We start from the raw sequence: 24,516 nt of genomic DNA on the forward strand, positions 1-24,516 counted from the left end.
TTGGAAGAAGTATGCCCACTTTCCAATAAATCTAACAAATCAAAATTTGAAAATGTTTTTGGACCTGGACCCTTGGATCTAGCTCTTTCTGATTTTGGCATTGACTTCTCACAATGTGTTGACTTCTGAGTTGATTCCTAATTGGTACTAACTGATGTTTCCATTTAAATCATGCTGTTTCCTCAATACCTCATCCCTTTCCAACACTTCCTTTGTTGGAATCTTCCACAGGTTGATGACTTGGCTACTTCCTTATAAATTCTATCCCAGTGGTATCATCTAGCTTAGAAAACCTGTAATCATACTTGAGCTCCTTCACTGATGTTGGCAACATATGTGCTGACTGTTATCCTGAATTGCTTCCTACCTACTCCATACTTATCCTTGGCTTGACTATCTTAGATCACTCACTTCAGAACTATGCTATTTGCACTTCAAATTAACCCTTGGTGTGCTGTCAATGTTTAGTTGAGGCTGATGGGGTAAGTATAGTTGAGTAGCAGAGGTCAAATGTTTGCTAAAGTCACTGGCAAAGGTCCAAGTTGTCAAAACTTGGTGTGGTTGCTGAGATGAAATAGAAAAGACCAATAAAATGCCATGAGTGATCTGATAGGTCTTGTATATAGAAGCAAGGCAAAAAATTCCCTGTGGATAAGCCCTTTAGATTAAAGCCATTTACCTCACATGGAGAAGTCTCTCAGAAAGAAGACTATGTAAGAACCAAGAAATTACCCTTCTGGTCAAAATCCTGATGATTCAAAGAAGTTGGAAGGAATTATTAAGAATATTGCTTCTTTAACCCAGTGGAATTGCTCTTTGGCTCCGGGGGGAGGGGGAAGAGGGGAGGGAAAGAACATGAATCATGTAACAATGGAAAAAATAGTCTTAATTAATTAATTAAAGAATTTAGCTTCTTTCAACCCAGCCTCACTTATAAGGTTGTAAATTTTCAATTTTTATTCCAAAGTCCAAGCATCTGTAATTGCCTTAATAGGGTTATTTCTTTTACTGACACAGGTCTCAACCTCTCCATGACTCAGAAGATCTTGAAGAGTTTCTATGGCTGAAAAATTCACCAACCTATGATCAATCTGGCAAAGGGATCCACCAAACTTAAATAGTCAGAGAAGTCAAGTAACCTGACTATAGTTCTACAGTTAACAAATGTTAAAGCTCTATATAATTACCAGTTATTATAACCTTACATTATAGTTATATGCTGTTTTAATACATTACAAAATACTAAGCATTAAATAATTGTCAGAAATTATAATATTGGTTATATATGATATTTTAATAATTTCTAATATCCATAGGTTGTTATAATAAATTATAACTATCATATTATAATGCTTTATGCTCTAATATACAATTATAGCTATATTTAATGTTCTATTATAATATACCATTTATGAATGTGCTTATAAGTTGTTATATCTATTACTACAATATATTATTATCATAGAATGACCTGAAACTTTCAAACAATGCTATGTAGAGAAATATTGAGACATATCAGAAATATCGAGATAAACCATGGAAATCTTTCTTTTAAGGTCCACCGTTTATTCTCTCTTTCACCAACAGAAAACAAATCTGAATTTTTCCACTATGGTAAAAAAAGGAGGAACCTTTTTAAGTGCTGTGAGACAAGAAGGAGGATCTGCATGTCTTGGAGAGGACATAATGATATGGGAGAATAGGAGGCTATCGGTGTGGAGATAGAAGAGGGCAAATTGAACACGCTGCACTGAATAGAGGCAATTTCCCCTAATGTAGCCTCTGGACTAACTTGACATGAATGATTGATGGTTGGACAACATGTGATAGCTGATTACACTGGTACTTCTACCAGAGAATTTAGAGGAACCAGTTAATGACCTTTATCTCTTCATATACAAAATGAGAGATGTTGACCTGCTCGCTTTCCAAGGTTCCTTCCAGCTCCAGTGTTCTATGATTCTGTATGAAGGGAGGTTCTGTCTCTTGGATGAAGCCAATCTATATGTGTTTGTGAGAAAGAACAGAGGGTACTTTTTGTGGTATCAAAGAACTGGAAACATAGATGCACAGAATATAATGTCATTGTGCTTTAAGAAACACCCAAGATGAAGAATTTGCCTCACCTATACATAACCACCAAAATAAAGAAACGGACCATGTTGAATATATCACAACTGAACAGTGCAGTGACTCATCCTCACTTCAGGAGAATTATTATGAACCGAACTCTTTGGGCCCAGTGGAAAGTTGCTGGACATATGATATTCCATAAGGTGCCCATCGTCAGATATGGCCAGTGTGATGGTTTGTTTGTTTGTTTAGACTTTGTTGTGAGGGAGGCTATGGGGATAGGGATATGATTAGGAGGTGGAAGTAATATAAAAATAATGTTAATAAAATATGTGTATAAAAATGAAAGACTGTTCCTTTTTCTCCTGCCCCACCACCAACAGAGAAATGACTAAAAAATTCACAAAATTCACAAAATAATAACAGGAAACCAGAGTTAGCCCAACAGGTAAATCTTACTCTCTCTCCTCATGTGCCTCTTTCTCTTTACCTGGAATAGTGACTTTCTAAACTTTGACTTCTAGAGGCCAACCGCTCTGAGCTTATTCACTCAATTTTGGGATTCCAAGGTGGGGCTGAGCTCTCTTGACTGATGGGTGAGTGAGTAAAAACTCAAAACACTAAATATACCCATCTGGTTCATGGCATCCATTATGTCTCTTCTAGCCATACACCAGTCAACCAGATCCAACCCAGGGGAGGAATATTATCATCTATCTCCACTACAAAGAAATATTCCCTTCTATTATCCCTCTTCCTAGCTTGGCACTGCTTGCATTTACTCTGGGAATAGTAATATAATCAATTTTACCACCTTAGCTCAAACCCTCTGGGGCAGTTACATGGCATAGCAGGTAATATGCCAGGCTTTGACTCATCTTCGTGAGTTCAAATCTGGTCTCAGATACACTTAGAAGCTATGCAACCCTAGGAAAGTCACTTGACTTTGTTTGCCTCAGATTTCAAACCTGTAAAATGAGTTGGGAAAGGAAATGGCAAGCCACTACAATATCTTTGCCAAGAGAATCCCAAATAGGGTCTCAGAGAGTCAGACATGACTGAAACAACTGAACAACAACATTCAAGTCTTCATCAATTCTTGCCTGGTATATTGGAATAGCCTCCTAATCAGACTTCTCTTTTCAAGACTCTACCATTCCAGTCTAGCCTCTACAATCCTGCTAAAGTGATTTTCTTTAATGATCACATATTTCCCTTCTACTCATTAAATTTCACTGGCTCCCTGTTATCTCAAGGATCAAATATAAATTCCTCTCTTTGATATTTAAAGCTTTTCGCTCCCTGGTTCCAATTTATCTCTACAGTGTTATCATACATTACTGCCCTTTACACACTCTGTGAGCCACCAAACTGGCTTTCTTGCCGTTTCTCAGATAAGACACTCCAACTTCTATCTTCCTTTCTGGAATGAACTCCCTTCTCACCCTCATCTCTTAGAATCCCTAGTTTCCATTAAGACTTACCTTAAGTGGGCAGTTAGTCAGTAGATTGAGAGCCAATCCTAGAAATGGAAGGTCCTGGCTTCAAATCTGGTCTCAGACACTAACTAGCTGTGTGATCCTAGGAAGGTCACTTAACCCCCATTACCTAGCCCTTAATGCTCTTCTGCTTTGGAAGCAATACACAGTTGATTCTAACATGGAAAGTAAGAGTTTAAAAAAAAAGGACTTGCCTTGATTCACCATTTTCTACATGAGGCCTTTTCCGAATCCCCCTAGCTGTTAGGCTTTTCCTTCCTGTCAAATTTCTTCACAATTATTTTTCATATATTCATGGCTACCTTAGTAGAAATGCAAACTTTTTGAGGAGAATTCTTTAATTTTTGTCTTTGTTTCCCCAAATATAGCACAGTGCCTAGCATCTAATAAAACCCTAATAAGTGTTTGCTGATTGATTGATTGCTACTGGAAGGGGTGATAATCTTTTAAAAAAATATAGTGTTTTACATTGTCCTTTTTTTCAAACAAATTCTTTTTTCTTTTTTTTTAAAGCATTTCCCCATGGTTACATGATTCATGTATTTTCTCTTCTCTTCCCTCCTGCCTCCCAAGAGCTGGCAAACAATTCCACTAGGTTATACATGTATTAGGGTAATAATCTTTTGCTCAGTGATGCCACTCATAATTCCTATGACCAAAACACCCTTCTGTGGCCCCTAACCTCCATTTATGTTGTGTCACCTAGTAGGAGGTAAGCTCCTTGAGAGCAGGTACTGTGCCGCTTTTGTATTTGTCCATCACGGTGTTTGGCACATAGGAAAAGCTTAATAAATGCTTGTTTCTTCATTCTTTAAAGACAAAATAAGAAAAAGAGAAAGATCATATGGTGAATACTGGTGAAATTGATGCAAGGAAGAGACTAGATGAGCCTAAGAGGCATTATACAGCTGTGATGTCATGATGTTTGGTTCTGAGTATCTTTCCCCTGTGCCATCAGAATGGTGTGAGGGAGTATGTATGATGTATCTCCAGATTCACACTGCTTTAGAGCTCCCAAGAAGTGCAATAAGCAAGATTGGAAACTGGCCAGATCCAGCCTATAGCTCCTATTTCAACTGGGTCTGCCGTGCTCACTCTGGATTCCTTATTGCCCAGCACCGGGCATCAGAGCCCCCAAAACAGAGAGGTAGCTGTTGCCATGGAGACCATGATGGTACCGGCTTCCCACCTCTCTGCTATTTTTAGGGTAGTCTCAAGAAATGTCTGACATCATCAGAAAGAACTGATAGTCTGAAAGGGCCGTTTATACATTTGATGAGGAATGCAGAAGAAACTCATAGGACTGGAGTCAAAGTAGAACATATGACCTTTATTTAGGAACAGTAACAGAAGAATATTTTATTCATGTGATACAAAAATTAAAGCATTTAATTATTGACATCAGTAAACTATTTGGATGGTGGAGGTCCCCAAGTCCTTTAACATGTGAACAAGTTGTATTTTAATATTCTCTGCTCAAGCTTTTGTGCTTTGTGAGTTATTTCCAAATTTTATAAAGCATATTTCATTTGAAAGATGGCTATTTTTAGGTGGTGAGTCTATTTATTCCAGTAAGGCACATTTGTTAAGAAATCAAGTCTCATTTGATGACAAAGATGCTTTTATTTATTTTTTACTGTACTACACTCTGTTTGGTTGCAGCTGGGAGACTGGGCTGTTCCCCTCATCTTTGTCCCTTCCTTGACCCAAAGAATGAAATGGACCCTGGGAGCCCATGGAGCAAGGCATCATTACTGTTATACATCCCCTAAAGCATTCTTTTTTTAACATCTATAATCATAATCACTTTTATCTTCTTCATTATCATCAGTGACAAATATCAGCCATTAATGGTGAGCAGATGCTATGCCAAAGAAAAGATTTAAAGTTTCTATGCTGGTACTTATGATCAAAATGATATAAAATTAAGGGAGATCAGGAAGGGAAGAAAGAATAAAAAATTGCTCACAATTCTATAAACTTAGCAGTTTCCAAAAACCTTTCCTGTGAAATAGATAGCTGTGAGATAGGTACTATAAATATTATCCCATTTCACATTTAAGGAAATTGAATTGCAAAGAGATTAAGTGATTTACCCCATAGTAAATATATGACATTTAAATAGCTCTTTAAGGTTGGTAAAGGACATTATATAATTAAGTAATTCTTTAAATTTTGCAAAGGACGACTTTGTATAATTATCTCCAATTTTCACAACAACGTTGTGAAGTATTCCCTCCAGGTTTATTATATTGTAATTATTGTGTTATGTTATATTAAAAACTAAGGCATAACAAGGTATTCTAAATGATGTCCTTGCAATTAATCACACAGCTATGAATTGATAGCTGTAAGATTCAAACCCAGATTTCTCTTGACTCCAGACCAAAGGCTTTCTCATTAGAATTTGAACTCAGAGGATCAGACTCAGTTCAGTGCTCTTTTCAGCATTTTGCATAGATTCTACCTCAAAGAATGGTAGAACACTTTCCTGGTAGTGGGGGTCGAGGGCAGTAAGAACATTCTATCCTTCTGGAGATGCTTCAGAAATGCTGGAGCTACTCAGGCCAGTTTTCTAAATAAAATGAGGTTTGGAGAAGATAAAGGTGAAGACTGGATCGATGAACCATTGCTTCCGGATGATGAAGCTTCATTGAAGTTGGAGGTGAAAAAAATAAATTGGACTATGGGTCATATAAAGAGAGGAAAGGGTAAAAAAAAGGGAAAGGAGATGTATGGATTTCATGAATCCTTTTTCTACAAAAGGCATAGGAATTTACTGACATATCTGGTGATTGGTATCTGCAGTTTTAAAGAACCTTAAACTGGATATATAAGGAGGATGGGGAATCCCAGAGGAGATTTGAAGAGAATGGCTACAGGCCATTGTACTGGGCATGGAAATCATTTTTACTGCAGTGTTTTGAATTTCCCCTTGGGGAACCAGGCACTGTGAGAAGGGTACAGAGGAAAAACACATCAAACAGTTGTTAGAAAGAAAGGGATGGTTTTCACTCAGTTTAATCATTGCAGTCTTTTGTGCTTCCTTCTTTTTGATCTGACTTGGCATTTTGCTATATTAACTGAAAATCTTGGAGTTACTGTACTGGAAATTCTGGGAGACTTGCATCTCAAAGCTTGGGGAGATCTAAATTGTCATATTCTTCCTCATTTTCAATATTGTTATCCATGCTTACCAAGAAGATGTAATACAGAAAAGTGAAGCACAAAAGTGAACCATTAAGTATATAGAATATAAGCTTCTCCAATGGAATGTAAGCTCGAGGGCAGGGACTGCTTGGCTTTTTGTCTGTATCCCCAGTGTCTCTACCACAGTTCCTGGCATATAAGAGATGCTTCCTAATTTTTGAACTAGGGAAATTTAGGTTTCTTAATTCTCAGATCTGTGTTCAGCTGACTTCAATGGGAAAGACCTTGGGTGTTAAGAAAAAGAATACAACTGATGCTGGACTTCTCAGTATTCTTTCATAATAATTCGTGCCTATGTGCTTGCTTGAGTAATTCCTCTGCTAAAGAGGGGCTCTTGCCATCATAATTATCTAAGGATAAGGTGGTCCTTTGAACAACATGGGGTGTTTTTCCAAGAAAATGTTCTGGACTTCTGCCATTGACTACTAGACGCCCACCCTATATTCCTTTAACAGATTTCCTTAATGTGACCAAAATCATTACTGAGACTTACAATAGATGCCAGTGTGACTTCTCAACTTGGAATCTAGGCTGTGACAAAGGCAGTGTATATGAATGTGGTTATTGAAAAGAAATGGATCTTACCGAATACCACCAATCCAACTGTTACAAGTGTTCATCTGGAAAATGGTCTTATGAAAAAGCTTACAAACAATGTGGCTTTGAGAAACCAGACTCTAAATCTGGATGAAAAGCACTACTCTAGACATTTCCATTCCATCCAAATGCCTTTAAAATATCAACATATTCGAAACAAACCAGTTTTCACAATCACCATAATTTCTTAAATACTTAGATGGATAGAGTTTCCTTCGTGTTTGCATACCTACCAACCATCAGTGCATATGGTCCGAGGCTTTTCATAAATTCTTCATAGAGAAGGCAGTTAGATGGCACAGTGGATGGAGCGCTGGGCTTAAGAGTCAGGAAATCTGAGTTTAAATCCTACCTTAGACACTTCTGTGTCTCTGTGACCTTGGACAATTTATTTAACCTGTTTATCTCAGTCTCCTAACCTATAAATTTGGGGTAATAATAAAATCTACTTCTAGAAGTTGTTGTAAAGATGAAATGGATGAATATTTGTAAATTTCCTGGTACGTAGTAGGTACTATATGAATGCTTCCTCCTCCTTTTTTTTCTCCTCCTCCTCCTCCTCTTTCTCCTATTACTATTACTACTAGTAGTAGCTGTAATAATAGCATTGACTCTAATATACTGGGGATGCTTATCATATTCCTTTAATATCCCATTATTATCAATTTAGCATTCTGGCTATCTACATATACCCATATATTTGTTCGTGTAAATTTTGCATCATGTCCCTTCATTAGAATATGTACCTCTTGAGGCAGAGATAATGTTTTTGTCTTACTTTTCATCCTCAAAGTTTTGAGGGCCAGGTCCATAGTAAGGGTTTAAAAGATTCTTGTAGACTGGTGCATCTTGTTCTTCCTACACACCTGGACCATCGCCTTTTCTAATCATCCTTTTACACAGCTTATAAAATCAAAGGATTTAGTGTTGGAAGGACCATTGGAGAAATTCAATTTCCTCACTTCAAAAAAAACCATCTGATTAGGAAACTCAGGGTAAGAGAGGTTAAGGGATTTATCAGGGTCACAAAAGAAGTATAAAGCCACACTGTAATTTGATTCTCTGAATAGAAATCTCTTGGTCTTTCCATTATAATACATCATACTCTCCTCATTGCTAATTATCTGTAGCCTATGTACACAGAATCTCAGTTATATGAAATATCAGAAGTTCTTTTGTCCATTCTTTACTAGCAGCAATGCAATGATCCAGGACAATTCTGAGGGACTTATGAGAAAGAAAGAACTCTATCCACATCCAGAGGAAGAACTGTGGGAGGAGAAACACAGAAGAAAAACAATTGTTTGATCACATGGTTTGATGGAGGACTTTGGTTTGACTTTGAATGTTTACTCTATTGCAAATATTAATGATATGGAAATAGGTCATGATCAACGATACATGTTAAATCCAGTGGAATTGCTCATTAGCTCTGTGAGGGGGAAGAAAGAAGGGGAGGGAAAGAACATGAAACATGTAACCACAGAAAAATATTCTAAATTAATTAATCAATAAAAAATTTGAAAAAATTAAAATTAAAAAAAGAATTCCTTTCTCCATCTTGTACTTGACTAGAAATTTCCTCTTTAAGATTCCCAGTGAATAATCAATCATCCAGCTTTTGCTTGAAGACTCTAATGAGGGAGCACTCAATAATAATAATAATAATAATAATAATAATAATAGTAACAATTATTATATAACAAGTGTTATATAAATGTTAGTTATAATAATAATAACAATTATTACACTTTGCACTTTGCAATCCTACAAGTGTTATATAAATGTTAGTTATAATAATATAATACTTGTAGGATTGCAAAAAGAAACAATATAATAATAATATTATAATAACATTATAATATTATTATAATAATAATTGTTATTATTATTATAACTAACATTTATATAACACTTGTAGGATTGCAAAGTGACATACATATGTGATATCATTTAAGCCTTAAGTAAACCTATGAATTAAGTGCTAATTATTATCCCTATTTTATAGATGGGAAATTGAGGCAAATAGAAGTTAAGAAACTTGCCAAGAGTAACAGAACTAGAAAGATGTGACTGAGGCAGGATTTGAACTCAGGTCTTCCTGATTCCACATCTAGCACTTTTGTGCCACCTGACTGATACTTCTTTATGAGGCAGCTCCTTTTGTTTTTTGATACATTTCATTATCAAATAGTTTTTCCTTTTACTGAACAAAAAATCACCCTGTCTGGAGTGTCTTTACTAGTTGCTCTGGAGCTCTGCCCTCTGGAGCCAAGAAGAAGTCAGATTCTTTTCCCACATGACCACATTTTAAATATTTGAAGATACTCATTTCATACCCACACAAAGCCATACCTTCTCCCAGGGAAATATTCCAAGTCCATTCAGCTTCTTTTCATAATGCTCTTCAATAGCCTGGTCCTTCCTGGATACTCAGATTTGTTAACAGGCTTACTAAAATATGATGTCCCCAGAGGGAAGGGTGGGAAGGAGAGAGAGAACATGGACTGCAAAATGTCAGAAAATGATTATTAAAATTGTATCCACATTTAATTTGGAAAAATATAAAAAATAAAATATGAAGAAAAACTACAGTGTCCCAAAATTAATGCTGTATTCCAGGAGTGGAATTCTCTCATTTTAGATATTAAATGTCCCACTTAATGGCACCTAAGGTCACATTCAGTTTCCTTGGCTATTGGTTCTCACTGTTGACTCATATAGAGCTTGTACAAAACAACAAAACCCCACATATCTTATTTTTTAATGAACCATTCTACAGTCATGCTTCCTTCAATTTGTACTTATAAATGGAAGTTTTGACCCAAATTACAGGACTTTCCTTTCAAAAACAATTCTTATTACATTTAGCCTTTCGTTGGTTTAGCTTCTCAAGCTCTTTTTGGATTCCAACACTGTTCTCCAATGTTGGCTTTTCCTCCTGGCTTTATGTCATTGGTAAATTTGATAAGAAGCAATTAATCAATCAATAATAATTTGTTGGGAATCTACCACTCATCAGGCACTAGGCTAAGCATTTTTGATGCCTTCATCCATGTCATTGACACAAATGTTGAACATTATAGGGTAAAGGAAAGACCCCTGATCTCCTAAAAATAAACAAATAAATAATGAAAATAGCAAAAACAAAATTAAAAAATTGTCATGTCTAATGGACATGGAACCATTAATTACTATACTTTGAGTCTATTCTATCCTTTAAAATACAATGAACTTTACTATCATCTTGTCCATAAGAATAACCTGAAAATGTGAAAAATGTAGTCTAGTAATCTTATTAAAAAAAAGAAACAAGCTTGGTTTCAAAAACTTGTTTTGATGAAACCAGGTTGACATTTTGTGATCATGCTTCTCTTTATAGATATTCAAACTATCCTTTTAATAATACATTTTAAGAATTGAAGTCATGATCACTGGCCTATTGTTTATATAACACACATAAAAAAACAAAACAAAACGGGGACAAACCTTGCTCTAATCTTATCTTAGTCCTGAAGCAACTTTTCCATTCTCAGTGTTTTTGTTTTGTTTTGTTGTTTTTTGCTGACTCTTGATAATAGCTTGGTGGTCAGATCTGTCCTTCTTTAATACTGTGACATCATTTGTCAGTCTGATGACTTGAACTCATGAGTATATTCTCTTACTATATCCTCTTCTTGTCATTTTCAGTCTAAAGACCATTTTCCTTGTTATAGAGAAGTAAAAAAAGTTAATACTTTGTTTTGTCATCATCTATAAGTCTCATCCCACCTACCCCAAGACCTATTCCTATTTTTTCTAATCCTTCTCCTCTTTACCAACATAGTTTTAAAAATTCCTTTGTATTGTCTTTAGCATTCATGACCAGCCTTATACTGAGCTTTAGCACTCTTAAAATTATCCCTTCAATACCGTACCATGCTCCATTACCTGCCTTTTCACAGCATGCTCTGCTTTGACTCTCACTGGATGTCAGTATTCATTGGAAGAATTCTCTCTGTAGTTATATCTACCATAAAATCTTGTATAAATTAAACGTAGGTGATACCTTACAGAGAGCCTCCAGGGATGCATATTGTTCTATTGAAACAATACTTTTCTCTTAAATCAATGAATAAGGACAGCAGGATGCTATTTTTTTTTCTTTACCTCAGTCAAAGTTGCATAATGATGTGATCTGGTTTAGAAAATTATCTGGGAAAATGTGCCTATTTTCTGCACAGAATTACACAAGTAATTGAAACTTAATAGTTGGAAGGGAAGCAATCTAATCTGTATTTGAGCAACATGCCCCCAAAGCAGCCATCCAGTCATTGCTTGAAACCCTTCAGTGAAAGTTTCACTACCTTCCAAGGCAGCCCATTCCATTTGAGGATAATTCTAATTATTAGGAAATTTCTACTGACATCAAGTCTAGATGTGTATCTTCATGACTGTCACTCATTGTTCATTCCTATTTTTACCCTCTGGTGCTAACCAGAACAAGTGTTATCATTCCTTCCACCTGGAACCCTTAAAATACTTAAAAGGTGACTTGCATAGTCTAGTATGTACTAGGGAAGCCATATATAATTCTATATGTTTATCTTTATTAAATTCCATCTTCCTAAATTCAGTTCAATGTTATATAGCCTGTTGAGATATTTTTGGATCCTGACTCTGTCTTCTATACTATTCTCTTCCAGCTTTGTGTCCTGTGCAAATTTAATGAGCTTTGCAAATATGTCCTTACCTGAATGATTGAGAAAAATGGTAATTAGTACAAAGATAAGAGCAGATCCTTGGGGTACTTCATTAGAAATCTAGTTCCAGGTCAACTCCTCTTTGCATATAGTTTCCAAATTCATTTAACTGTACTACTATCTAATTCACAACTCTTCATCTTTTCCCATGACAAGAGTATGAGAAATTTTATTGAGTGCTTTTAAGAAATCTATGCAAATTATGCTTATAGTATTTACCTGATCTACCGGTCTAGCAACACTGTCAAAAAGGGAAATTATGTAGCCTGGTATGACCTCTTCTTGATGAAATCATAGTGACTCATTGTGATTTCTACTTCTTTTTCTAGATAGTCAACAAATCTTTAAAATATTTAAAATTTTTCCAGAATTTGAAGTCAATTTTACTGACTTATAGTTTATATCTCTATCATGTTCTCATCCTCATAAAGATTTTTCAATGGTGAGAAAATAGACATATTGGTTAGTATTCACTGATGTCTTTTGGGTCACATTTTTTTGATAGAGTGCTATCTATAAGATTTTCTATCCTTTTTGGAATCTCCTCTTTGACATATATTGAGGTAATACTGATTCCCAACATGTCTTTAACATCCCATCTCCTCCTGCATGTATTTGTTGTGCATTTACTTGGTCCACTACAGCTTTTTCCTGATTTCATCTTCTTCTTGCCAGCACCTTGGCCAGGAATAGCGGTGGAACTGATGGTAGCTAAGTTGGTCAGCACTGCAGAGGGACATTTGCTGAGCCAGCTACCCCTGAGATACTTTCCTTGTTTAATATAGGAATACAGAAATGATGTGTTTTGAGAAAGAACAATGGCTACTGCTTTAATATTGGGACCTTTGAGCAGATTGAGCTATTTTCTGAGAGAGCTTTGACCCAATCTCATAGGATTGCTGTGAGGATTAAATGAGATAACATTTATTATGCTTTGTAAATCTTTTTTAAATGCTTTTAAAGCAATATAAATGTTAGCTATTTCCATCAATATAATTGTGTAGATAGAATCCACTCCCCAGGCTCACCACCCCAAGCTCCATCTACCCCACATTCCATTTTGTGTGCCTACCTTGCGGGATGGGGAACACTCTTGGGGTTGGTGCTTTGGTGGAAGAGGGTCTGGAGTGGGAGCTCAGGTGCTGGTGTGTGCTCAAGGGCTTTTGCAGGCTTAAGCAGCTTGGTGGGCTTCAGATTTTGGCTTCTTGATTCGGCTTAGGGTATTTTACCTAGGTGATATTTTCTGTCTCCTTCCTACATTTTCCTCTTTTTGCTTTATCTCCATTTTGATGAAAACTTAATTATTAAGAGATACTAACAGACCCGTGACTTGAGAGTTAATTTTATAGATGGAGATCACAATCTTTTTTTTTTTTTTTTAACAATACTGTGTATTGGCTCCAAGGCAGAAGAGTGATAAGGGCTAGGCAATGGGGGTTAAGTGACTTGCCCAGGGTCACACAACTAGGAAGTGTCTGAGGCCAGCACAATCTTTTTAAAATTAATATTATATTTAATATTTTGCTTTTGTTATTACATTATATTTCTATCAAGCACCATGGATATCACTCTTTCTCTTGTTTCACTTAAGGTCCAAATGTAGTTTGTTTTATTTTATTTCATTTTAATATGATTTTGATACATATTTTTTGTTTATAGGTGTTTCTGAAAATATCTCCCTTTCTCTTCCTCTGAAATTCAGTCCTCCCTTGTAACAAAGAAACATATCTAAGCAAAACCAATTAAGATTGTGGTAATATTTGATAAAGTATGCAATATTCTGTCTCAAGTAGTCCTCTATTTCTCTGCTGAAAAGAGAGAGCTATGTTTCATTATTTCTTCTTCAGGACTAAGAATAATTATTATAATTACTCAGTTTTGGGGTTGAAATTGCTGGGAGTTCCTATTTAATATGAAAGAAGACACATGTTTATTGCACTTGGGGCTTCAGGTAACTGATAGTATATGAGTACATCTTAGGGAAAAGACTACATTTCCAGAGATGGATTTGCTTAGTTGAAGTTCCTAGGATATCAATTCCTTTGAGATTGTGTGCCTAAAGTATAGCATGATTATAGCAGAAAGGTGGCAGAGATTTTCAGGGAGAAGGAAACTTTGTAGAGAGGTCACTCATGGTAGAATCTTACAGAGGGAGGCATGTAGCAATGACACAGTCTATTTTCTAGTTGCTAATAGCAAGCTGAGAGATGTATGAACTCTTGTCACAGCTGAGGTGGTTGAGAGAGGTGGGCTCTGTAGGAAGAGATCTAGAAATTTCCCAAGTGGACATTATTGACCTTTGGTCTAGCGAGGCTAGAGACATTTGTCATGTTATCTCCATCCTGAAATATTATTCTTATAGCAGAATGTTTTCCCCACTATTTATTCAAGACCCCATACAGGGCACATATATTGAGGCTGTCTCCCCTATCTCTAAAATAATTGTTTTAAGTTCAATTAAATGCTTCAACTTTAGAATGGATGTTCCTTGTTGGATTTGATAGCCACTCACAATGGAAATATTGTCTTTCTCATAGGATTGTGATAAAGTTAAAAAAAAAAGATGATTCATGTAAACTTTAGAGTTGCGTATAGAAGTCATTTATTGGGATATGATTGGGATATTACAGCTATTTGGCTATATTCTCAGAGGCAATGTGACCCAATGAATAGAGAGGCAGTCTTGAAGTCACGAAGATCTGAGTCAAGTCTTGTCTGTGACACACACTAGCTATGCTATCTTAGGCAAAGTATTGAACCTTTCAAGCTTGAGGCAACTCTCTTATTTTGAAAGTTACACACAAGTTGCATCAGAGGAGGGAGTTTTCCACATTAGGATTTTCCCACACTGATGAAATCATAGTGGTTCATGGTGAAACCATATGGCTCTGTCTTGCTGTCCAATACTAGCTGATTCTGTTGTTATCTAGTTACAGGGCTGGTTAGGAATGCTCAAAAGTCAGGACTAGCCCTACCTTAATGGTGTGACCACAGAGAGGGCAAAGCTGAGATTGCCTTCACCAAGTTCATTGACATCAGCTGCTAGCTTACTGCCCCATAGATAAGTAGCCTAATCTTCTTGTCCGTGGTGAGAATTTGGAAGAAATATTTTAAGGGAGCAAAGTCTTCTATTACAATATTAGTAGATCAAAAGAAATTTATTTCAGAAAGGCTCAGATTTTATCAAGGTGTCATGTTCAGTGGGTACAATTAGGTTCGCATTATTTTTCCTTTCTAGGATTATTTTCTCCTTTTGCTACATGATCAGTCTACTTTTTCCAATCATATATTTTCTGGATGATATATCATCACTGCTAATATGAAACAGCCTATTTATATCTACCATGCATCTCTTCTTTGCCCTAGATTCTTTGATGCTCATTGTACTCCACAATTTGAAGCCCTTATCTTTTCAACTAGTGTTCAAAAGATGAATTTTAGTGTCAAAGAAGAGCTAGGGATCATTGAAAGAACTATGCTATATTCCATATGCAATTTGTTCTTTTTTCTATTTAATTCTAGACCTAACTCCTTGGTCATCTACAGTGAATCGTCAGGATATATAATGGAGAAACCCACCCTACCCAACATACACACACAGATATTAAAGATAATATATATTATATATGTTATATACACACATACATTTAATGCATGTACATGTGTATATGTGTGTATATGTTCATATGCTCAGAATATGTGTGCACACATACACATATACACATGCATGCACACATACATGTATACTGATGGAATAGCTCAATGAGCTGTCCATCCAAGTTCATATCATAGTCTGGACTATAGCCATCTTTCATCCAATTAATTTTTAATTAAATAGATTGATTGCTTTGAATAGCTAACGACCTCAACATAAAAGATCCATTTTCTTACAGGAATTAATGATATCAGTATGTCATCCACAATGATGAAGAGAATATTGAGGCTCTTACCATCTATTGGAAACTCCTTTTCCTTTTGGATTCTATGCAGGACATATTCTATAACAGTGCTGCACTATTCCACAAGGAAGAGTGTTCTGGTACTGACAAAAGGTAAAAAAGATCTAAAAAAGGTCTCTAGAACATTGGATAGTCCTTCCATGAGAACATACATAGACAAGAAGAGCACAAGATGAGAAGATATCCATGGGTTGCCTTTAATCATTACTTGAAAGAATATCAATAACAGTGGTCCATTAAATTATTTAAAGTGATTCAGTATTTTTATTCATTCATTCATGTATACAAGGAGTATTTATTAAGTACTGTTAAGTGTTCTAGGCACTAAGTATACAAAAACAAAAATGTAATAACTATTATCTTCAAAGAACTTATGTTTTATTGGGGGAAGGAGAAGGAAGGAAGGAAGGAACAGAGGGAGGGAGGGAAGGAGTGAGATGGATCAAGAGACAGCCTAGATGTGGGAGGTCCTGGGTTCCAATCTGGCCTCAGACATTTCCTAGCTGGGTGACTCTGGGCAAGCCATTTAACCTCAATTGCCTAGCTTACTGCTCTTCTGCCTTAGAACAAATACTTAATAATTATTTCTAAGCAGAAGGTAAGGGTTAAAAAAAAGGAACAAAGGATTAAAGGAAAGATGTATTTCATGTCCCCACTGAGCTGTGCTCAGGCTACCATTCTGAGCTTGGGAGGAAATAAATATTTATTAAGTATCCACTAGTTGCCAGGCATGGAGTTAAACACTATAAATACTAGCTCATTTGATCCTCACAACAACTTTGGGCATATGTGATATTATTATCCCCATTTTACAGTTGAAGAAACTGAAGCTGTTAGCTAGGAAATGAATTGCCTTTTAAAGATCTGGACCCAGATTTGAACTCAGGTCTTCTGAGTTCCATGTCTTGAGCTCACTGTGCCACCCAACTAACTCAAGTGATATCACAGCTTGAGTCTTTAGTTCCCTGAGTCAATCACGTTTTAAGGATAGTTTCAATACCTTTAAAAACAAACAGCTTAATTTGTGCAAGAGAAAATGGTTAAGGTAGTCTTCCTACACACAAAGATGGAATGCTGTATTTATGGGGGGCCACAAGTTGGCTAATTGAGGTAGATTATTTTATATAACTTCACAACTGGGGACCAAATTATTTTATGGTGGGAGCCATGATTCTTACTCATTGTCATTGGCCCAAGTCATATTGCTCCCTTTAGGATGCTTCCCAGGAAGGTGAAGCTGGAGTTTGTCAGTCTATCAGTGGAAGGATTCTTTCAAACTCCCAAGAATGCATATGGGGTACTAATTTTCACACCATTTCCTTAGTCTTATAACCCTTCCAGGATACTAGTTACTAGAGACAATTTCATTGTTTTCCTAAGTCTAAAATTTCCCATCCTACATATCTCTTTTGCCCATCAACAATTAGCTGGAGTGGGCAAGGTTTGAATGGATGTAGTTAAGGGTGGAAATGATCCTGTCACAACAACTTCAGAAATACAGGATGGGTGTGTAATGAGGAGGCTACTCTTAGCCACTAAGGAGGACATTTACCATTTGGGTGAGTGGGAAGGTGTCTCTCTTCCCATCAGTCAGTTCTACCATTCTGGAGCTTTTAGGATGACAATTAGACCTGCTCTCCTATGCCTAAAGGCTACCTTAAGATTTGTAAGGTGTTCTGCAAGTCAGTCCAGCAGTTACTAACCAATTCATCCAAGAAATGATTTACCTCAGCAATAGGTATGTATGAGTTACATGTAGGGAAAAACCAGGGGAGGAAGCCCAATATCACACAAGAGGGTGTGTTTAAAGTAGATAAGTAAATGATGTTATAATAGAATTCCATGATGGATAACTAGTAAAGCAATACATGGTAAATCCTATGAGTTTAGGATTTAGAGATTAAAGGCACTTTAAAGAACATGTAATCCAAATATTCTCGTTTTGTAGACAAGGAAATGGAAGCTTAGACTGAGTAAGAGGTTTGCCCATGGTCACAGAGCTTCTCAGTGTTAGATTTAGGATACAAACCCAGGTTTTCTGATTCTAGAGCCAGTGCCCTTGTCTCTATACCATTCTGACTTTTAATATGTGTGCAATTAGAATCTACTCCCCAGATCTCCATTTCCCAGCATCCCACTTTCCTTCTCAAGTTACATGCTGACGTAAGGAGGATATAAATTTTGTGTAACCTCACCCCCCCCCCTCTCTCTCTCTCTCTCTCTCTCTCTCTCTGTCTCTCTCTCTCTCTCTCTTTTTTTCTTCTTGTGATCGTGGCTGGCCGAAGGGAGTTTTTTGGGAGAGGCAAGAGGATTTACTCAAGTGGTCTTAATTTTTTTAGATAATTAGGTTTTTATTCCCTTTACTTCAACTGATTATTAATAAACTTTATAAAATATAATACATGGAATTTTGGACATTAATTTTGAGTTTTGGACACTAATTTAAATCTTAGATAGGAGAAAGACTAATTCATGAGGTATCATTCAGAGATTCAACTCATGCATTTTGTCTGCTCATTGGTCTCAACCAACCAACCTCCTATCAATAAATCAAAAATCATGTTTTAAGTGCTTAAAATGTGGCATGTAAAACATTAGGCATCAGGAATAAAAATACAAAAATCAAAGAGTCTCTTAAAGAGTTTACATTGAGGTAGATAAAATATATTGAGGGTGATCAGCTATGGAAAGGTCAACCTTTACTTTAAGTGTCACGAATGGTACAGTCCAGGAAGAATCGAAACTGAGAACACAACTTTCTGGAAGTGTGAAAGGAAAAATATTAGAAATAAAAACTTCTTAGGAATAGTTCAGTAATTTGAAGTTGTAGATGGGCCATGTCAAGAAAGAAAGGAAATCATCTTGGTTATTGTGTTCACCTCTCTTGGAATCCATTACTTCCCTGTAATAAAGGCAAATCAGATGATAAAGTCCATTGGTTTTCCTTTTTTATATCCTTAAGGGGCCCATTCAATAAGATGATTTTCTCTTAGGGTCTTTAGTGTGGCACATACCTTTCAGGAGTAGGAACACTGACAGATGTTGTATTTTTTTTATGGTCATCCAAAGCTACTCATCCTTCTCGCCTATGATTTTTATAACTTGTTTGAACTTGGGCAAATCAATGAACTTCTCTGGACTTCAATTTCCACATATAGAAAATGAAGAGGTTGGATTGATGCCTACTGAAGTCCCTTCTAATTCTAGTTCTATAATGTATTGGTCTAAAACTAGGGAAATCAGAATTGAGTAAATCAGAGAGAATACCCTGGGAAGGGAAGCAAGCAACTGGCAAGATGTTGTTTTTTCTGGGCAACTTCTTCTGAGACAATTGTGAAAAATAATAGATTTACTAACCTGTGGTCTATCCATAGTTTGTTATAATCGATGCCTAGTCTATTTCAGCTGGTATTACTCAGTTTAGTGAGATTATATGTGTGCTTCCCAGTTACTTCCAATCAATATTACTCATGAATGAATATTCATTGAATATTATTCAATATATCCATATTCATGTGTAGTCAATTTAGTTTAATCATAGAGATGTTAATCCATATTATACTCATAACGGAAAGAATTCCTGGTAATTAACCTGGCATATTGGACTTTTTGGTCTATAAGAAGCAGATTTAAGACTATACTAAGAGCCATGAGTGTACTTCCTTAACCACAAAAACATTCAGGCCAGAGGACCAAGATGAGTAAATGACCTGATGAGTAAATGCCAACATGAAGAAGGGGATCATCTAGACCTCTAGTCCTCCATTCTCTGACATTTTCCTTCACCCAGCTTGGGGAGACAAATATTCCATTGTCTATCTTATGACTCCTTAGTCAGCAGTGGCTATATATCCTACCCATCCTGTGAGCAGAAATGACCTTTTCTTGCCCCTTTTGTGACCACTCATGGAAATTCCCTAAGTTATTTTATGAGTGCCATGACCCTTTGTCATTTCCCTCAATTGCCTGACATTGGGTGGGATTCTGCTAGCTGGATTATTGCCCAACTTCTGCCTGTTCCTGGGGGGTGGATGGAGATCTGCTCATCATTGCCTTTAGACCACTATTGTGACAATGGAACCACCAGTGAGAGTTTGTATTCTGAGGTTCACCATATGGACTTTCTGGGTCTTGAGGATTATAAAATTTGTACTGGGGATTGTGGGGGGTATTTCAAATCATGAGGAAGATCTGAAGACCCATTCATTAAAGAGGGCCAGAACCTTTTAATAAATGGTTATTGGCTTGGAGTTCTGCCTCAGTGGTTTTTATTACAGATTGGCTAGTATTTTTGGTGTCTCATGGTTCTATAGTGGCAGCCCTCCTGGTTCAGATAGGTCAGGAGACCTGTTGGCTTCCAAAGGGTGATCTTGTCATATTCTTCATAGGATTTCTTTACTTAATCATCTTGTTTCATGCATGTTTGTACATAAATTACAATTAACATTATGGTTCTGTAGGTGACCCTCATGTTGAGAATTGCTAGGCAAGATCACCAAATGTCTCATGAGTTTACATATGTCTTGGAGGTATAATGAACACAACTTGGTCAGCTACTGTCCTTACCCTTTCTAGGAGAAGAAGCAAGCCATCACTTCATACAGCTATAACTTATTTAAAACTTTTGGTTTTCCTGATAATGAGAATATAAATATGGATGGGGTTCAGTTCATTCAATAATATTGATATAGTACTTTCTGGTCTTTGGACAAACATTGCTCATTAATAATACCACCAGCTAAACTAATACTTATAGACTATTTAAGAATCATACTTTTTTCACTTACTTTGCTCTTTTTTTATGATATTCTAATATCACTATCATGGAAATGGGAATCATACAGAACTAAGGACAACATTTTTACCCATTTTATTGTTCAGAAATGGGACTCAAATATCAATAGTTGGTTGCTCAACTTTTATTGATAAGTCTTTTTGCCTTTCTGAATATCATATTCCAAGCCTTGTGGTCTTTTAGTGTGGAGGCTGCCAGATCCTGTGTGATCCTGATTGGTGCTCCTTGATATCTGAATTGTCTCTGGCTTCTTGTAAAATTTTTCTTTTACTTGGAAGCTCTTGAATTTGGCTATTATATTCCTGGGGGTTGTCTTTTCAGGGTCTAGTGTAGAGGGTAATCTATGGATCCTTTCAATGTCTATATTGCCCTCTTGTTGTAGAACTTCAGGGCAATTTTGCTGAATAATTTCTTTTAGTATGGAGTCCAAATTTCTATTAATTTCTGCTTTTTCAGGAAGACCAATGATTTTCAGATTGGCTCTTCTAGACCTGTTTTCTTGATCTGTCAGTTTCTCATTGAGATATTTCATGTTTCCTTCTATTTTATCAGTCTTTTGACTTTGTTTTATTTGCTCTTGCTGTCTTGATAGATCATTGGCTTCTACTTGCCCAATTCTTGTCTTTAGAGACTGGTTTTCTGCTATAAGCTTTTGATTTTCCTTTTCAGTTTGGTCTGACCTGTTTTCCAGCTATTTAATTTTGGTCTCCAATTTGCTTATTAATTCTTTTGATTTGGGGGCATCTTTTTCTAATTGCCCAATTCCAGCCTTTAGAGACTGGTTTTCAGCTACAATCTTTTGGTTTTCCTTTTCGATCTGGTCATTTCTGGTCTTTGATTTACTTGCCTCACTTTCCAATTGTGAAATTCTGCCTTTTAAACTGTTATTTTCTTGCCAGATCTCTTCCATCTTTCTCATGATCTCAGATTTGAACTCTTCAAGACCTTGTGACCCCTTTTCATTGTTTTGGGAAGGTTTGGATTGTTTATTCTCCTCTGCTGTTTCCTCTGTTGTCGGGATTTTTTCTGTGTAAAAGTTGTCAAGTGTTAAAGGTTTTTTCTTCGTCATCTTTCTCTTCTGGTTTTCCTAATGATTCTGGCTTGCCATTGTAAGCTGAGTTCCCTCTCAGCTTTATGCTTGCACCCAGGATCTGTCTGGGCTCTTTAGACTCCTGAGATCTCAAGTCTAGTTGTTCTGGGACAAGCCTCCTGGTGGTCTCCTTGCTCGTTCTTCTGCCTGAAGCTCCTTTAACAGTCTCAGGGAGCTGCTTCCACAGTCAAGCACTTCTCTGCACTGGGTCCCCACTCAAGGTCTGCTCCTGCACTCAGAATCAGCCCCTTTGTCCGCGCCTTAGTCCGCGGCTTAGCCCGTGCCTGTGTCAACCCCTTTGCCTGCACCTGGGCTCAGGGTCTGTGTTCAGAGTCCGTGAGTTCTTTAGACTCTTGGGGGGTCTTAAGTCTTGCTGCTCTCAGGAACAAGCCCTAGTGAGCTGCCAGCGACTTAATGAGTGCCCCAAACTTGCTCTGACTCCTGTGAGCTGGCTTTGGAGTTGTAGGTGGTAGAGTGTGGGGGAGGGGGTTGCTCCGCTCGTGTTTTCGTGAGAGCTGTTTCACCCCTTTATAGCAGGAAATGCCCTGAACCCACATACCTCCGATGCTGCACCCTGTTGTGGGGTCCCTTCTTTCCTCTGGATTTGTTTTTATGTCTTCTTGAGGAGTCCTATATGTGTGGGTTAGGAGAGGTCAGGCAGCTGCTTTTTACTCTGCTGCCATCTTAACCCAGAACCTCGAGAAATGCCTGAAAAGTCTTTTTGGAGTTGGCTAGATTGGTCCTTAGACTTCAGAGTCTGTCTGGGCATTTATTCAAAGCCTTTCCAGTTTGGTAAAACCTATCAGAACTTGCAGGTTTTACCCATCTACTCTCTTTTTTTGGTATAGACTATGAGAGTCAAGGTCACTTCTATACAAAAGACTTGATATCTAAAATAATTAAAGAGATAATAAGAGAGCACCTAGGTGGCCTCAATGAATTCAAGTCACTTTGCTCAGATGAACTGCATCCTTGAAAGAACTAAATGATTTGAAAACTGGTCTACATATAATCAGTGGTATTTGAAAGATCATAGAAAATGGGAGAGCTATCTCCAGACTGGAAAAGGAGAAATGTTCTCCTGATTTTAACCTATGAGAAAAGAGCCTACTAACTATAAGCCAATGAGTTTGACTTTGAGTCCTGGCAAAATTCTAGAAAGGTTTATTAAAGAGATGGCTGAAGAACATCAAAAAAATGGAAAATGCAATTACAATGAACCAGAACAGCTTCATCACAAACAATTCACACTGGAGAAATTTTGTTTCTTTTTTTCCTACAGCACTTCTAGACTGATAGATGAAAGGAGTGGCACAGTTATAGTTTACTTAGATTTTATCAAAGCTTTTCAAAAAATATTTCATACTGAGAAGTGTGGACTAGATGACAATATAATCAGAAGAATTAAGAACTGGTTATAAGACCTGAAGCAGGTAGTAGTTGTTAATGGTTCAATTTCAACCTGGCAACATGTCTCTAATGGAGTTTCCATGGGTTATATGCTTGGCCAAATGTTATTAACATTTTTATCAAAGGCTTGTATAAAGACATAGAAGGTATTCTCATCAGAGTTGCTGAAGACACCAAGCAGATAGGGAAAGCTAACACTGGATGATGGATTTTGGTTCCAAAAGAATCTTGACAGGCTGTAGTTTTGAGCTGAATCTTATGAGAATAAATTTAATTGTGTTAAATGTAAAGTTGTGATGGAGTGCAAAAAAAGTCAACTTTGCAAATATAAGATGGAAGAGGCAAGGACAGATATTAATTGCTCTGAAAAAGATCTGGAAGTTTTAGTGCTGGGGCTAGATAAGGCTATCCAAATAAGTTGAAGGTCTTGAAGGAGGAGTACTATTTATGGAGATAGGGAGAAGTTGGAACAATCTCTGGAGGGAAAACAGTGTTAGCAAAATTTAAAAGGTTAGAAAAAACAAGGTATATAGTTGAAGATGGAATAAACCAATTTGATTGGAGTACAGTGGTTGAATTTAGGTCAAGGAAATGTCTTCTAATGCCAGACTGTAGCCTCTTAGGAAAAATGGTTATCCCTGGCCCATGTATCAGAGAATAATAGATAAGGTATGGATAGGCAACACAAATAGAGTGTCATTTGGTGGTAAATTTGATTATATTCAATTAACTAAAATATTTTGCTTGATAACTATTAAAGTTACATATCTTTTGGTAGGCTTAAGGAAGGCAGCGAGAGGTAGTGTAGTGGTGATGGCTTTAGAACAGGGGATTGGGAATAGTGATATATGGTATGGACTATGATTATAAAAGTAGAGATGTAGGGACCCCAAATAGGAGGTTATCCTAGTAGTCAAGTAAGTAAGGCTGTAAGCATTTTAACATGAATGTGAGACATAAATTATAAGTATAAATTGATGATATTCTACCTGAGCTTTGATTGCAGGAGGAAGTTCAGTAAAATGGCTTTTCTCTCTCCTTCCTTCCTTCCTTCCTTCCTTCCTTCCTTCCTTCCTTCCTTCCTTCCTTCCTTCCTTCCTTCCTTCCTTCCTTCCTTCTTTCCTTCCTCCTTCCTTCCTTC

This window comes from Gracilinanus agilis, chromosome 3, assembly GCF_016433145.1.
Source record: "Gracilinanus agilis isolate LMUSP501 chromosome 3, AgileGrace, whole genome shotgun sequence".
Lineage (NCBI taxonomy): Eukaryota > Metazoa > Chordata > Mammalia > Didelphimorphia > Didelphidae > Gracilinanus > Gracilinanus agilis.